Source organism: Homarus americanus, unplaced genomic scaffold, assembly GCF_018991925.1.
Source record: "Homarus americanus isolate GMGI-L3 unplaced genomic scaffold, GMGI_Hamer_2.0 scaffold56241, whole genome shotgun sequence".
NCBI lineage: Eukaryota > Metazoa > Arthropoda > Malacostraca > Decapoda > Nephropidae > Homarus > Homarus americanus.
Window position 1 is genome coordinate 489,994 of NW_024740202.1, and position 13,807 is coordinate 503,800.

A 13,807-nucleotide genomic window follows, 5' to 3' on the forward strand; every position below is an offset into this window, starting at 1 on the left:
GGGGTGGATGAGTGTGTGTGTGTTGGATGAATGAGTGTGTGGTGGATGAGTGTGTGGGGTGGATGAGTGTGTGTGTGTTGGATGAATGAGTGTGTGGGGTGAATGAGTGTGCGGTGGATGAGTGTGGTGTTGGATGAATGAGTGTGTGGGTGGGATGAGTGTGGGGTGGATGAGTGTGTGTGTGTTGGATGAATGAGTGTGCGGTGGATGAGTGTAGAGTGAAGGGGAGACTAAGTAATGTAGTACAACAACGCCCATTGACACACCTGTGGACGATGGTTCATGACCACCCCGGTACTTTGACACACCTGACACTAATGATGATAATGATAATAATACACCTGGCCTGACTACTACTGATAATAATAATAGTAGTAATAGTAATAGCAGTAGTAGTAAGAATAAAACACACCTGGATTATTGTTACTATGACTACAACTATCTGCCATTGATCACTACCATCACCACCACAACAACCACCAATACTGACATTAATCTTGTGTGTTCAGCCATCACTATCCGTCAGCCTCATCCATTCATCCGTCTATCCATTTATCCATCAGAGTCTTTTCCTTGTATCGTGAGAGCTGATTGAAGGGAAGGAGGGCGGATGGGATGGAAGAGGGAAAGAAAGGAGAGGGGAAGGACTGGTGGGATGGGGAACAGGGAAAGGAGGGGAAAGAGAGAGAGAGAGAGAGAGAGAGAGAGAGAGAGAGAGAGAGAGAGAGAGAGAGAGAGAGAGTGTGGGATGTGAAGGAAGAAGGATGGAGGAAGAAGGGGGAAGGAAGAGGAAGAAGGGGAGAGGGAAGAGGAAGAAAGGGGGGAGAGGGGTAAGCAGTGGGGAAATACTGAATGTGCCACGTGGTCACAGCCACCACACACACACACACACACACACACACACACACTTGTTTCCTGGTGGTTGATTGTGATTGATTGGGTGGCAAGAGTGATTGGAGGAAGTGTGTGGTGGAGGGAAGTGTGTGGGGTGGAGGAAGTGTGGTGGAGGAAGTGGATGGAGAAGTGGGGTGAGGAAGGGTGGGAGGAAGGGGGTGGAGGGAAGGGTGGAGGGAAGTGTGTGGAGGAAGTATGAGGGTAAAGACGTGGGCAGTCGTAACTCAACAATGCCATAGCCTCACTGGAAGAGTTCACCACACACACACGAGACGGTCCTCCGTTTCAAGGGTGTGTGTGTGTGTGTGTGTGTGTGTGTGTGTGGGCCAAGAGGATCCCGTGTCTAATGTAATGGCTGAGGTTAGGAAGGGCCAATTATGACTGGGAACCATTAGGACTGGAGCCTATTAGAACAACCTAAGTAAAACTCGAACCAATCGGAACTGGCTAAATCTATCTGTCTTTCTGTTTGGTCAATTTATATTCCTATCTATCAGTACGGTACGTATCTATCTATATATCTATCTGTATGTCTATCTGTCTATCCTAAGCTCGGGTAGCTGTGGTTGTGGCCGAGTGCTCATGGCGGATCATTATGCTGACAGGCGGCCAGAGGTGTTGTGAAGAATCTGAGAGGGTGACGTCATTTATATAAACAAGATCAGGGGGCGGGGCGAGCCTTGGCGTCTTAAAAGGGTTCCTACAACAGACTTTTCATCGGGTACTTGTGTGGCTGTGAGAATCATGGCTGACTCACTTTACGACGTCAATACTGATTCTCAAAGATTCTTACGTCGATTTCATGCCACTGACTCATACTTAAGTTACGACACGATTCTGATTCTCAAAGATTCCTATGTCGAATCCCCCTCCCTACTCCACTTCCAAGATTCTGATTCTAACTACGTGCCTTTCTGACTCCAAAAATCTGGTCCAATCGCACCTGGAAGAAACCTGAGTCAGTTTGAGTCGGGTGACACTTGAGTCAGTGAGTGAGAGGGACGGCTACTGCACTGGGTGAGTCACAAACACCTGACTCATCCACTCACAAGGCTCTTAAAGGTTGAACCCCTGAGGCGGGTCAACTGTGTGGCGTTTCTTGTGCCCACACCACCTGCCACCCACCTGCACCACCTACCACCCACCTGCACCACCTACCACCCACCTGCACCACCTTCACCCACCTACCACCATCACTTACCATCACCACCCACCACCCACCATCATCACCCACCTACCACCATCACTTACCATCACCACCCACCTACCACCATCATTTACCATCACCACCCACCATCACCCACCTACCACCATCACTACCATCACCACCCACCTACCACCATCACTCACTTCACTCACCACCCACCTCACCATCACTTACCATCACCACCCACCCACACCATCACTCACTTACCATCACCACACCTACCATCACTTACCATCACCACCACCTACCTCACTTACCATCACCACCACCTACCACCATCATCACCCACCCACCATCATCACCCACCTACCACTCATTACTACCATCACAACCCACCTACCACCATCATCACTCACCATCACCACCCACTTTGACATCACCACCACCCACCGACCATCACCACCCACCTACCATATCAGCCAACCCTAACCTAACCTAATACTGTGTTAACTTATTACATACATAAACACGTTAGGTTTCAGGTTCCAACATACCATTATTGCTATATATTTCTCACAGTGATGTAGAGAGAGGGGGGGAGAGGTGAGAGGAGGGGGGTCCTGGGGTGTGTGAGGGTAGAGAGGGGTGTCCTGGGGGAGGTAGAGAGGGGTCCTGGGGTGTGAGGTAGAGGGGTGTGAGGGTAGAGAGGGGGTCCTGGGTGGGGAGGTAGAGAGGGGGTCCTGGGGTGTGAGGTGGTAGAGGGGGTCCTGGGTGAGGTAGAGAGGGGGTGTGGGGTAGAGAGGGGGGTCCTGTGGTGTGGTAGAGAGGGGGGTCCTGGGGTGTGGAGGAGAGGAGGGGTGTCCTGGGGTGTGAGGTAGAGAGGGGTCCTGGGTGGAGGTAGAGAGGGGGGTCCTGGGGTGTGAGGTAGAGAGGGGGGTCCTGGGGTGAGGAGAGAGGGGGTGTGAGGTAGAGAGGGGGGTCCTGTGTGAGGGAGAGGGGGGGTCCTGTGGTGTGAGGTGATAGGGGGACACAGGGAGGCCAGTAAGCAAACATCATAAATTCTAACGGAAAAAAGATTCAGCCGGCAAACAAGTTGTGTCCGTGTGTGTGTGTGTGTGTGTGTGTGTGTGTGTGTGTGTGTGTGTGTGTGTGTGTGTATGTGTGTGCTGGGTGGACGAACGTTAGTGAGGAGGAGAGAAGAGAGGGAAAAGAGAGAGATAGAGAGAGAAAGGGGAGGCAGGAAAAGGAAGGTGGGAAGGAGGAAGGGGTTGATGGGAAGTATAGAGGAGGGGGGGTGGGGTGGGAGTGAGATCGAGAGGAAGGATGGAGGAGAGAGGGAGAACAGATAACTCAGGGAGACAGGATAGGAGAAGGAGAGAAGAAGACAGGAAGGAGGAAAAGAACAATAAGATCAACAACAAGAGGTAGAAATAATTAAAAGAATTCTGTATATTATAATGATTAATGATCTAGGAACCTGTGTGTGTGTGTCAGTCAGATATAGCCATGACGCCAGGTGTGACTCTTGCAAGGAACCCACCTGTTTACTACGTGAATTACACCACCACCATCTGCACCACTACCATTTACACCACCACCACCTGCATCACTACAATATCTACAGCACTACCTTTATCACACTACCATCTACACCACCACCACCTGCATCACTACACCACCACTACCACACCTGCATCACTACACCATCTACAGCACTACCTTTTTCACACTACCATCTACACCACCACCACCTGCATCACTACACCATCACTACCACCACCTGCATCACTACACCATCACTACCACCACCTGCATCACTACACCATCTACACCACCACCACCTGCATCACACCATCTACTACCTTTATCACACTACCATCTACACCACCACCACCACCACCTGCATCACTACACCATCTACACTATCACCACCATCTGTTGCACCATCACCCTAAACACCTCTACAGGGACACGTCAAAGCTACCCTCCTCACCTCGTTTAGTTAGCCCAAACAGCTGTGAAAATCAACACTGTCTTGGGTGATGGGGATGAGAGAGAGAATGTGTGTGTAGAGAGAGAGAATGTGTGTATGTGTGTAAGAGAGAGAGAATGTGTGTATGCGTGTAAGAGAGAATGTGTGTATGTGTGTAAGAGAGACTGTGTGTATGTGTGTAAGAGAGAGAGACTGTGTGTATGTGTGTAAGAGAGAGAGACTGTGTGTAAGAGAGAGAGAATGTGTGTATGTGTGTAAGAGAGAGAGAATGTGTGGTGAGGGAGACTGTGTATGTATCTGTGTGTATGTGTGAGAGTGTGGAGGCATACATATGTGTCAAAGAGAGAGAGAGAGAGTGTGTGAGAGAGAGAAGGTAAGAGAGAGACAGACTTCAACCGATTATTTCATCTGAGCCATTGTGTTGACCGCCTCCCCCCACCCGGCGTGAGTCAGGTCACGCGCTGGCCTGACCTCACCACAGCTGACCTCCGACCCCTAGCCTCTCTCACCTGGGTCTCTGATCGTCTCTCTTCACGGTGACGACTGATAGGGGTCATCTAAACCTGGACCCCCAACCCTGGTAGGCCCCAGTTCATATAGATAACCGAGCGAATCGCCAGGTGAAATAAGCTAGGGGGTTTAATCTTCAGGTGAAATAAGCTAGGAGGGTTAATATTCAGGTGAAATAAGCTAGGAGGGTTAATCTTCAGGTGAAATAAGCTAGGAGGTTAATATTCAGGTGAAATAAGCTAGGAGGGTTAATCTTCGGTTGGAAAATAAGCTAGGAGGTTAATATTCAGGTGAAAAATATTGAGTTAATCTTCAGGTGAAATAAGCTAGGGGTTTAATCTTCCCGATTGAAATAAGCTAGGAGGTTAATATTCTGGTGAGGAAAATAAGCTAGGAGGGTTAATCTTCAGGTGAAATAAGCTAGGAGGTTAATCTTCAGGTATTGAAACCAATAGGAGGTTATCTTAGGTGAAATAAGCTGGGGTTAATCTTCAATTGAAAAATAAGCTAGAGGGTTAATCTTCAGGTGAAGCTAGGGTTTAATCTTCGGGTGAAATAAGCTAGGAGGTTAATATTCAGGTGAAATAAGCTAGGAAGTTATATTCCAGGTGAAATAAGCTAGGAGGGTTAATATTCAGGTGAAATAAGCTAGGAGGGTTAATCTTCAGGTGAAATAAGCTAGGGGGGTTAATCTTCAGGTGAAATAAGCTAGGGGGGTTAATCTTCAGGTGAAATAAGCTACAGTTTCAGAAGGACACCCCCGGAACCAAGGCCGGGTACACCACCATGTATGTGTGTGTGTGTGTGTGTGTGTGTGTGTGTGTGTGTGTCCAGGTCCTCTCACTAACTGAACGTTCACCACACCGACCACAACCTTGACTCTGCCCACACACCCACCTCCTACCTCCACTACCACCATCACTCCTGTCACTCCTACTTCCTCCACCACTCCTGTGTCCACTACCACCACCACCACCACTCCTATCTCCTCCACCACCACCAGCACCACCACTCCTATCTCCTCCACCACCACCATCACGACTCCCACCATCATCGTAGGAAACCTTTCTCTCCCTCTCACTGACCTCCCCACTCACTGACCTCCCTCCCCCCTCTCTCGCTTCCCTGTATCTATTATCATCACATTACACACAAACACACATGTACAATAGGAGCCATTCTTCTTAACTACACCCAAGTGGTTATGTTGTTTATATATGAGTGAGTGGTGCAGCCAGGTGTGGTTGGTCTTTATGCTACTGTGAGAAGTGTAAAAGTGAGTTCTGTTTTTACCAAGTTTAACGGGAAGTGGCTAGTGCTATTACTATTACAAATAATATTATGTTAATAGTAGTAGTAGCGATAATAATAATAATAATAATGATAATAATAATAATAATAATAATAATAATACAACCCAGCCCACCTTCACCTGTAAGACGCCATATTTACACTCACACACACGGAGCTTTTATGAGGGTCATGTATCTGTGGACATTAGGTCAGTCACATACCTATGAACGACTCATACTGGTGACATTTTACCCACACACACACGTTCACCTTTTCTACTTTTACTTTTACTATCTTCACTTCATGTTAAATAATATTACTGTATTAACCCTTGGAACATGCCACAATGAGGTGTCCTTAAATATTTGGACACATGTAGGAGAAGATTGACCCAAGGACATCACACCGGTGTCCCAAGAAACAGCTTATTGTCTATATGACTCTATGGCATAACTCCTCACGATGTCCCAAACTCATGCCTGGTAAAATAATGTCCTCGGGGGCATATTTTAGTGTTTCAAATAAGTGTTAGGTACAGTACTGACCTCTAGGATATGGGTTGGTGTCCTAATTGAGCATCATATAGATTATTGACCCCAGGGACATAAACTCGTGTCATAAATTAGTGTCAGGTAGATTATTGACCCCAGGGACATATACTCGTGTCATAAATTAGTGTCAGGTAGATTATTGACCCCAGGGACATATACTCGTGTCATAAATTAGTGTCAGGTAGATTATTGACCCCAGGGACATATACTAGTGTCATAAATACGTGTCAGATAGATTATTGACCCCAGGGACATTGGGTCAGGTCAAGAGGAACATAGGGTCAGGTCAAGGTAGCTTCACTTAGCTTCGGGGGTCGTATAGGAGAGGTGCCATTGTGTGTTGCAACAGTGCATGTATGAGTGTGTGTGTGTGTGTGTGTGTGTGGGTGTCTCGCCCACGTGGGTACTTTCACTACCTCTCTCCTCCTGCCTCACCCACAGCTGTTCCTTCTACCACCACACCGGCACCTCTCCTACCACCACACCCGACATCTGTTCAACCACAATCGGTTCTGTTCTACCACAATCAGTTCTTATCTCACCACAATAAGTCCTCAACCCACCAACACAACTCTATAAACCCACCACCACAACTTCTCAACCCACCACCACAAGCCCTCAACCCACCACCACAAGCCCTCAACCCGCCACCACAACTTCTCAACCCACCACCACAACTTCTCAACCCACCACCACAACTTCTCAACCCACCACAACTTTTCAACCCACCACCACAACTTCTCAACCCACCACCACAAGCTTCATCAACCCACCACCACAACTTCAACACACCACCTCACAACCAACCCACCACAACTTTTCAACCAGCACCACCACAACTTCAACACCACCACAACTTCTCAACACACACCACAACTTCAACCCACCACCACAAGTCATCAACCCACCACCACAACTTCAACAGACCACCACAACTTCAACCCACCACAACTTCAACCCACCACAATTTTTCAACCCACCACCACACCCTCAACCCACCACCAAGTCATCAACCCACCACCACAACTTCAACACACCACCACAACTTCTCAACCCACCACAACTTTTCAACCCACCACCACAACTTTTCAACTCCACCACCACAACTTCAACTCCATCTCACACCACAAGCCTCAACCCACCACCACAACTTCAACCCACCACCACAACTTTTTCAACCCACCACCACAACTTCTCAACCCACCACCACAAGCCCTCAACCCACCACCACAAGCCCTCAACCCACCACCACAAGCCCTCAACCCGCCACCACAACTTCTCAACCCACCACCACAACTTCTCAACCCACCACCACAAGCCCTCAACCCACCACCTCAACCCGCCACCACCACTGACCATCTGGTAAGGTCTGGGCCGTCTACTGCACGTAATGTTGACTTTGCTTATTACAATTATAATTTCTTCTGGGACATTTACTGCCAGTATTTTACATCAGCTGTGTCAGTAAGTCTTGCTGTTCATTATTGTTCTGGTTTATTTATTTGTTTATTGATTTATTCATTTAGTTATTTTTTGTTATGTTTCTTTTTTTAGGTGTTTCGTTGATCAGAGTCTTAAGTGAGCGTTGAATAAGTCTTAGCTTTAGTGTTTCAATGGCTGAGGTCCTAATGCAGCGTTGAATAAGTCTTAGCTTTAGTGTTTCAATGGCTGAGGTCCTAATGCAGCGTTGAATAAGTCTTAGCTTTAGTGTTTCAATGGCTGAGGTCCTAATGCAGCGTTCAATAAGTCTTAGCTTTAGTGTTTCAATGGCTGAGGTCCTAATGCAGCGTTCAATAAGTCTTAGCTTTAGTGTTTCAATGGCTGAGGTCCTAATGCAGCGTTCAATAAGTCTTAGCTTTAGTGTTTCAATGGCTGAGGTCCTAATGCAGCGTTCAATAAGTCTTAGCTTATAGTGTTTCAATGGCTGAGGTCCTAATGCAGCGTTCAATAAGTCTTAGCTTTAGTGTTTCAATGGCTGAGGTCCTAATGCAGCGTTCAATAAGTCTTAGCTTCCACGCTAGACCTCACAGCTGTGTTCAATTAGTCGTGTCACTGTAATCAACTTGTACTACGTATTGCAGTGTGTTAAGTCATCGTACTCAATTGAGGGGGTTAACTCATTGTACTCAAGGAGGTTAAGGCTGCAGATCGCAATAAGTCATAAGAACATAAGAATGGAGGAAACTGCAGCTGGCCTATTGGTCCATACTGGGCAGTCCCGTTTACACCCAACCCCTATTGCTCACATATCCATCCAACCTGTGTTTGAAGCTATCCAGTGTATTCGAGTTAATGATGATGTTTGGTAACTTGTTCCACTCATCCACTAGTCTATTTCCAATCCAATGTTTACCTATTTCGCGCCTAAATCTAAATTTGTCTAATTTAAAACCATTGTTACGAGTTCCCTCCTGGTTGGATAGTTTGAGTACCTTTGTAATGTCCCCTTTGTTCAGCCCTGACTTCATCGTACTCGAGGGGCTGTCATCACCCTCATTGGGGTTAAATCATCGTATTCAAAGGGTTGTCATTGTACTCAAAGGGTTAATTAATTTTACTCAAAGGGATTAAGTCATCGTACTCAAGGGAATTAACTCATTGTACTCAAGGGAGTAATTCATTGTACTCAAAGGGTTAATTCATTGTTCTCTCTGAAATACAATATGTTCATCCTTCAAACTCGATAACTGTCTGAAATAACACTAGGGCCATCCTTTAAAGACGATTGCTCCAGAACCTAAGTTAACGAGCTGCATGACCCAGTGTCAATGAATAGACCGGACAACTCGCCAACTGCACTGGCTAACCATTACCCCGGAACACGATCCGCAAATCGACTAACATCCAAGTCCCCATTACTGCTGGGTAGACAGAGGCAAATGGTGTAAAGAAACTTGCCCATAGTTTCACCTTGCCCGGGGATCGAACCTGGGTCCACTCGCTTGCGAGGCGAGCATGCTACCCATTACATCACAGGTCGCCATCATTCTCACTACATACACACACGTACACACAGCCTCTGCCTTAACCACTTATCTTAACACAGACGCGCGCGCGCACACACACACACACACACACACACACACAGCCCTGCTGCAGCACTTAACATGCACACACAAAGCTCTGCCTTAGCCACTTATCTTAACACACACACACACACACACACACACACACACACACACACACACACACACACACACACACACACACAGCCTCTGCCACTATCTGCAAATCTTTATATCAGAGGCTGAAGGTCAGGGTGTTAGTGGACATCTCGTGTAAATATCCTGGTTCACTGTGCCTCTGTCTTGACGATATTGGGGACACCTGAAGAATAGCCACCCTCCCCACATGCTTATTTCGGTGCTACTCTAGCTATCTAACTTAACCTTACCTAACCTCACCTAATTTAACCTAACCTAAATATCTTGTAGACCGCACGCTATAGTAGTACCCTTATTTCACCTGGCGATTAATGCCCTTAACGCTACTTGAAGGGTTAGGTTAGGGTAGTTTACTGTTAATGATCAGGTGACATAAACCTAGGGAGTGAATTTCCAGGTGATCTCAAGTGTAAAAGAACAACCAAATAAAAAAATCTGTTTTTTTTATAAACGCCTTAAAGAACAAATTTGCATACACTAATGGTAATCCATAAATTAGAAGCGGCTGTTTGAGCGTGCCGACGGCTGAGGCGGCTTGGTCGTATGGTTGGTTCTGGGTGATGACGTCTGCCTTCGTATTTTGATCTAGCCAGCCGTACGACGTGTTAAAGTCCGGCATTGGCAGCGAGAGTAAACATCAAGGCACATAAACACTGGAGATTACACACAGTAAACATTTATTATTCCTCTCAACATATGTATATACCCGGTACTCATATACATCGGGTCACGTGCCACAGGTGTATATGCAACACATCACAACACATCACCTGAAGATTAACGTTACCTTGGGTGGGTAGGGGGCAGGTTAGCGTGGTTAAGGGTGTAGTAAGGTTGGGAGGAGTGTTCAGTGGTCCGTCATCTTTGCTATACCGTACACGCCAGCTGGTGCCAGATGACACCTTCTGTTTCCACCTGCCAGACACCTGCCTTCTCCACACACACACCTGAGATCCCTCCCCGAGAATTGCTGTTCGACACCACAACCGCATCCAGCCCATACTAGCGCGTACTGATCGTTATAAGAACAGCCCAGTCCCAACCATTGTAAAAATTATCAACAACTTGTAGTCAACCAGTGTGGTTGACCTTTTTGCACTGTCACTATGTTGAAATGCCCTGTAGTATGACCTTCTCCCCACCTAGTCATTATATATCATATTTGTATCACTTATGTTACTTGTATATAATTTGTCAATCAAGAGACCCATCCCCCCATTATGTAACTATATTTTCAGCATTTTGGCTGCCATGCTCTTTCAATATACCGTTAATTATTATTTTTATTACACACACACACACACACACACACACACACACACACACACACACACACACACACACAGTCGTCCCTCTTCACATGAGTAAAAAAAAAAATCGAAACGAATTTTTGCGACAGTAAACTTGTGGTCCGACACAGCTGATGTAGTGCTGGCAGTTGAGTCGACCTCAGCGATACTGATGTCAGGGGTCGACCTCAGCTGTATTGAGGTCATTGTTGATGGCTTGAGGTACGTCTTGTCAGCATCTCTCATCCCCTCCTACAAGAACACTGGAAAATGACGATTGTGAGGAAGGTCTGGTGAGAGGACGTGGCTTACATACCTCTACTTCCTCTACCTCTTCCTCCCTTTCTCTTATGATCCTCCGCCTCCACTACCTTTTCCTTCTCATTATCCTCCCCCTCTTCTTCTAACTTCTCCTCCTCCTCCATCTTCTCTTCCTCTTCTCCTTCTCCTCTATCTTCTCTTCCTCCCCTCCTTCTCCCCCTTCTCCTCCCTTCTCCTCCTCAGGTTAGGTTAAGTTGTGTTCTCTGATGGGGAAGAAACATGGAGCCCAACCCACCGCCTTTCCCCTCAGCTAATTGCCTTAACTAATTAATCGCAGCCGTTACTGTTTCTGTTATTACCCGTTATTGTCCAGGATTCCGTTACTTGCCGTTGGTCACTTTAAAGTAGAGAGACGAATAGTGAGAGGAAAGAATTGATAAAGAGAAAGAAAGTTATGATGTAAGAGAGAGAGAGAGAGGATAAAGTTAGAGAGAGAGAGAGAAGGGGGACGAGAGAAAGAGAGAGGGTAAAGTTAGAGAGAGAGAGAGAGAGAGGGTAAAGTTAGAGAGAGAGAGAGAGAGAGAGAGAGAGAGAGAGAGAGAGAGAGAGAGAGAGAGAGAGGGGTAAAGTTAGAGAGAGAGAGAGAGAGAGAGAGAGAGAGAGAGAGAGAGGGTAAAGTTAGAGAGAGAGGGGGGGACGAGAGACAGAGAGAGGGTAAAGTTAGAGAGAGAGGATAAACTTAGAGAGAGAGAGAGGATAAAGTTAGAGAGAGAGAGGATAAAGTTAGAGAGAGAAAGAGAGAGAGGATAAAGTTATAATGTTGGTCAATGTAACGTAGAAAGATGAATAATGTGTAATATTAACTGATAAAGAGAGAGAGAGAGAGCAGAGGATAATGTTCCGGTATCGATGTGGTTAATGGTGTTGGACATTGGGATATTAACCACTTGAAAATTACCTAACCTAACCTAACCTTAACCACCAGAATGCTAAGGTATCGATTTGGGAACTTTAACCGTACAGCGTTCAAAATGAAGCTTAAACGTTGAGATATTACAGTATGGCGATCAGACTCAGCTTAAACGTTTTAATATCAGAGTATGACATTCAGACTAAGCTTAAATGTTTTAATATCACAGTATTGCGTTCAGACTCAGTTTAAGCGTTTTAATATCAGAATATGACATTCAGAGTAAGCTTAAATGTTTTAATATCACAGTATGGCGTTCAGAGTAAGCTTAAACGTTTATTATCATAGTATAACGTTCAGACTAAGCTTAAATGTTTTAATATCACAGTATGGCGTTCAGAGTAAACTTAGCGTTTTAATATCACAATATGGTGTTGAGACTAAGCTTAAGCGTTATTAATAGCACTGTGTTGAGTTTGACCTACATGGTAAAGATGTCAACATAGTTTAGGCAGAGTTGTTTGTGAATGGTGTCAGGGTTGAGGAGGAGGACCCGTCTTGTTGTTTATTATGATGATGAGGATGTGATTTTGGCGGGAACGGTGACGTAATTTTGGCGGGATATATGATGTAATTTTGGTGGGAACGATGACGTAATTTTGACGGGATATATGACGTAATTTTGGTGGGAACGGTGACGTAATTGTAGCGGAAACGATGACGTAATTTTGACATGAATTACCTCGCCCCCTTTCCTGACCTAATTTATGTGTGGTTATGGTTGCAAGGCCGGGTGGCTCCTGTGATGATCTGCTCATTAACTGTGCAAAGTTATACGTCTTGATGTTTGTTTATAAAGTAGAATTATTGTACCTCACTGACAACTGTTTATAAGTACAATTACACACACACACACACACACACACACACACTCTCTCTCTCTCTCTCTCTCTCTCTCTCTCTCTCTCTCTCTCTCTCTCTCTCTCTCTCTCATTAACAACCGGTAGTCCACTCTACAAATGAATTAGCTGCCATACTCACACCATTAAATTTACTGAAACTACTGTCACTGAGAGTCTCATCATCACTGACTCCCTATCCTCACTACTTGCCCTTGACACCCTCAGCTTAAGTTGTCACGCGCTGGTCTCTGAAGCCAGACACAATATGCGTACGGTACCTTGTCAAGATCTACGGTACCTTGTCAAGATCTACGGTACCTTGTCAAGATCTACGGTACCTTGTCAAGATCTACGGTACCTTGTCAAGATCAAACTGTTGTTGATCCCCTCTCACATAGGCCTCAGAACATGACAGAGTTGATGCCCTCACCAAACTCGCGTCTAACACTGTTGAATACAATCTGGGTCTGTCTAAAAGATCCCTTAAAACTGTAATCAAAAGAGAACTTGTTGATGAATTTAAGGCAAGTAGAGAAGTGCAGTCCATTGTTTACCATGATGAGATGTATCAAGTGAAACATGTAGGTATATGGAGCAAAGATCACTAGATTACAATATGCTGTAACCGGTAGACTGAGGTTAGGATACAAGGGTACTCGGAAAAATTGGCACTGTAAAAAATGGCATAATTTTCATACGGGGAAAAATGGCACAACAAATTTCACTTGGAGCTCACGAATCACAAACGAGATAATGAGCTACGGCGTGCATAGGTTAGGTTAAGTTAGGGTAGATTAGGGTAGGGTAGGTTAGGTTAGATTAGGTTATAAAATTTTTGCGAAAACATGTCAATAAAACTTAATGTTCCATTTTTGCTAGTCTTATGATTATGC

The 13,807-nt window shown here is 45.7% G+C and overlaps 1 protein-coding gene across 3 annotated transcripts in view; it reads right to left on the reverse strand.

Annotated features, from left to right (window-relative positions):
- Positions 1-13,807, reverse strand: part of LOC121875279 (integrin alpha-PS1-like) — a 116,611-nt gene that overhangs the window by 101,960 nt on the left and 844 nt on the right. The gene's annotated exons all lie outside the window — the stretch shown is intronic.